Genomic DNA, 4,906 nt, shown 5'->3' on the forward strand with positions numbered 1-4,906 from the left:
ATCTTTGTCGACTTAGATAATTTTTACCAAAATAGTTCATATTCTTTTAACAATGTTATCGTAATTACATGAATTTAATTAAAAATGTGTGAGTACAAAAAATTCGAGATAAGTCAATAGACCTTCATATTAATGAGATATTAATAATTAAAAATTTTGAAAAATACGGAAAAATAAAAATTATTAAATTTTATATTATATGATAAATTCTTCAGTATAAAAATATAGTTTTTTAAAATTCCGTTGTTTTGTTGGGTTCGGCTTATCTCAAACATTTGGTACCCAAGAAACTCGTATCTACATATAAAAAATTACAATAACGTATGTATTTTATTATTATTAAATGTATTCTTTCATAACCATTCCATATTCCATAAAGAAATCATTCTATCCGTTTATTTTTAAGAGATAATCTTTAGTGATGTGGCAGAACATATTTCTCGAATTTTAATATTAAAGAATTTTATATTATATTAAAGATATGATAAAAATGGTAATTGTAATTGATATGCTACCCAAATTATTACTATCATAAGTATAGTCTGAAAGATTCGGGATGCACACTTCTAAACAAGATTATTGATATTTAACGGATGCTTAACTTATCTTTGCAAATGGATCTTATGAATTTGACGTAGAATCAGAATAAATTAAGTTCGCTCTCCACTACGTAGATTGTTCTTCTTTGTGTCGGATACTGACCAGCATACTACAAGGCGGAGGGATTTTGATATGATGAAATTATTGAGATAGTTATCTTGAATGCAATGAAAGTGCAGTCATAAATATATTAATGACTTTTTATTGCAATATTGTTAAGTTTCATATTCACAAATTAATAATTAATAGTTAATACGATCTAATTGTTGTTAGTATTTGTTCTGCGTTTATCAATATTTCATTAAACATTAGTTTAGAAAAATTTGTGGTATCATATGTATTTTTTACATTTTCATATAATCCGTCAAATTTAATTAGGCTCCTATCATTTTTATTATATTTTGAACAGTATTGATAATTGTATATTGTATTGTAAATAATAATTGTATTATAATTGTGGAATATCGAATTGTATAAAGGATAATACAATAAAGAATAATATTTAAAAAGTTATTGCAATTTCATTAGCAAAATATGATAAAATAATTAAACATAAAAATAAAAAAATTAATTAGATACTCGTATACCTATCTGCAAAACCGAATTATTAACTTTATTAGTAGTTCATTTTTTTTATGGGTAAGTATTCTTACAAAGAAAAGAGGATCGCCGATAAAATTGGCAGGGATGGGGTGGAGGGCCTCTATAGCTAGTTTTTGCTAAATTATATCTTAAATTGATAATATATGTTTAGAAGAAATTGAATTTATTAAAAGTCTCTGTAATTGCTAGTAATTATAGAGATTTTGATACATACTAGTAATTATGTTTGGTAAAAACGAGTTGAACATGCGTCGACCACACATATATCGGAAAAAATCAGATGCAGAACAATATGATAAGTATTTGGATTTTTATATTACTTCAGATAAATTCAAATCTATCAGGAAATTCTTATGGATCAGTATCTACATTTTGCGGTTTTATATAAACCATATAAAATGGCCCGATGAAATAATTAATATAATTTTTAGTACTAAATACGATTAAAATATTCAATAAACGTGTCAGTATTCATCTTGAAAATATAGAGACAAAAACAAGATAGAAGCGGTAAGGTACAGATAGACCTTAAATCTCTATCGTACTCAATTCCATCGATTTTTTTAAGCAGGGATGTATTACTTATAAAGACCTTATCAATTGTAAAATTGAGGAAAAAATGTAGCATAAAGTGACAAGCGTACTACTTTTGCAGTCATCTTACCTAAACGACATACCCTCACCATGGCTGTACGGAACTTGACGACCAGATCCAATCAGAGGAAACCAGGTCACGTGATACAATTTGCCACTCTCTCTCTCTGTGAGGCTCTCTAGTCCGATCAATAATGTGCGCAATCAAGCCTTAATCCTTTCGACAACACTTTTTGACGGCCTTGTTCATGTAAGTTCGGTCTCCTGGTCTCTATCCTCCATGATCTCAAATTTGACTCAATACGAAATACCGCATACGTATAATCTCGAGTTTGACATCAGATATGGAAATAGTACATATACTTACGCTACCTGATACGCAATTCCTCTTCCGGTCTTTTCCCGCTTGTCTGTTGCATCGAAGCAAATGTAAAAAGAACATTCCCACTGTCACAGTGAGTGTCTCGTACATACAACGTGAATTCCCGCTTTATCGAAGATAACCTCTAGGACGGAAGACTAATGTCGTATCATAATCGGTTGTACTTAAGACTTCCTTAAATATAAGGCCTATGAATACGGGCATAAGTCCCGATTGCACCAACTTTATTTTAACTTCAACTAAAATTTAAAAATCTCTCCTTCTTTTTTTAAAGCCGATAAAAAGAGAGAGTTTTAATGTTCTGTATGCAGAAGTCAATAGAATTATTAGTTAATGTAATAACTTCCACCGTGCGGCAAACGTTTCCGCGTTCAGTGTGCAGAAGCCATAAAGAGATTCCACGTACATAAATAAAAGTGGACCGATTTTGCGTTTCAAATTAAGTTTCAATTCTCAACACTCACGACGCTTGTGAACATTATAGTCTAAAGTCATTAGATTTTTAAAGTACCGCAATTAATTTCAGAAATGTCACGTCAAAATGACCAAAATACAGAATTTCAAGTATGGTGGTTGATGGCTCACCTTCTAAACTATATTTGTCCCTTCATTCACTTTCATGTACTAAACTTCTACAACAAATAAACCTGTATTAATTTAAATAATACATAAATGAAGCACTTATACATATTTTTTGGTCATAAATAAACTAATTACAATTAAAAAACATTTATTAGTAGTTATAGTAGTCCTGCGCGTAGTGAAAGCGTCGCAGAAAAAAGTGGGTGCATTTAGATGACAATCACTCACTGAGCTCTTTCATCTAATTGGCACATTCCATTAGATTCTAAAATATGAACCAATTATATGAAAGAGCTCACTAAGCGCTCAGTGATCGGTTGTTGTTCTAAATGCACCCAGTGTCACGAACGTAATTTAACTCCATAAAGACAATTTTGTCTGCAGTTAAGTCTTCCTTTTTGATAAAGATTAATCGTAGACAAAATTGTTTTTATAAGATTAAGTTACGTTTGTGATATTTTTTCCTACGAAAAGGCTCCGATTGCACATATGCATCGCTAATTGGCTAATTTAAAAATATTCTCATTGATAAGCAGTGAAAAGTTACTATACACTAGCTGTGATGTGAATGGTGTATGCAATCGGAATTGTAAACAAACGGGATCCTCCCTTTTCCTACGGCGTATTCATTATGCGCAGGACTACAATAAAGTCACTAGATAACAAAGTACCGCGAACTTTCATCATTTTGGCTCTATGACGCGCGGTTATTTAAAACTTACTGTATTATATTAAACCCATTCTACATTAGACACAAGCTGATCGCAAGTTTGTTGCAACAGTCAATATGAAGCGTCGATTTCAAAATGCTTCAGGCTGTCGCAACAAATTTGCGATTGGCTTGCGTCTAATGTAGAATGAGCTTTATAAAGAAAAATAAAACCTTACTGATAAAAAAATTATACCTCATAGATTACAGTTCTTTCCAACAATGTTTCTTTGTCAATTAATTGAAGTTCATTCTTCGCGTCTATCGCCTGTTGGCACATGAAGTAAACAAAAGCCTCTTTTGCTGCGATTTTTACAATTCTGAATATAGCAATCGGGCATTTTTGACGTTTTCTAACCAGTTCTAAATTTACACAGCCACAAACGCATATAAACATTATAACAAAATCAGATTAGGATTGCACTTGTGTAGAAAGTTATATGAAATGCACTATCTGAACTATACGACATTTTGGCTCCAAATGCTAATTTAGTGAATTTTCTCATCCCGGTACTTTGTTATCTAGTGATTTTAGACTACAAAGTTCAGCGCCGCGAGTGTCGAGAATTGAAATGCAAAATCGGTCTATCGGTCGGTGTTCTGAAGACTGGGCACCTATTATGGAATAAAATTGGAATAAATTCCGATCGGAATTATTCAATTATTGATCTAGAGCTAGGTTTCTATTGTATTTTCTGGGGAAAACGGAATAATTTTAATCGGAATCCATCACTTGCGAAATTTGCAAACAGATCTATTCAAATAATTCTATAATTGGCGATACACGAATCCGCTTACGCACGATCCGCTGCATAAGACATCACCTTAATGGCTCCGGCACACCAGCGCGTAACACGCGATATCCAATGAGTGTGCAGCTTTACCGATATTTTCATTCTAAAGGTATATTGTCACCGTGTACCGCGTACCACGTTATATGTAATTGCATCCTCACACAGCCCTCGACTAAGGACAAATGTGTAATGTTATATCGGCGATAAAGCGTGATCTACAATAAGTTACAAACACTCTGTTGCCAGTCGCAATGCTTTGCAATAGTCAATCAAAAACGTCAATAGTAACTAGTAATGCTTCTGATTGGTTGTCATAAAGCATTGCGACTGGCGACGGTGTGTTGGCAACTTAAGACGATTCTATATTAGTTGCAAGCTGATCGCAAGTTTATTGCGACAGCCAATATGAAGGATTGATTTCAAAATGCAAGCTTCAGATTGGCTGTCGCAACAAATTTGTGATCAGTTTGCAACTAATGTAGAACCAGCTTTACGGACAACTGGAACGCAACTTGTGTCCGTGCACGAAAGTGTCTAGAGATATTGCGATTGGAAAACACCCCTCTTATCTCTTCCACCTTGCATGGGACTCTAGCCTAGTGAAACTCTCGTTTATTGCACGCTCAGTGCGCATTAGTGTGG

Source organism: Trachymyrmex septentrionalis, unplaced genomic scaffold (assembly GCF_001594115.1).
Source record: "Trachymyrmex septentrionalis isolate Tsep2-gDNA-1 unplaced genomic scaffold, Tsep1.0 scaffold89, whole genome shotgun sequence".
NCBI classification, from domain to species: domain Eukaryota; kingdom Metazoa; phylum Arthropoda; class Insecta; order Hymenoptera; family Formicidae; genus Trachymyrmex; species Trachymyrmex septentrionalis.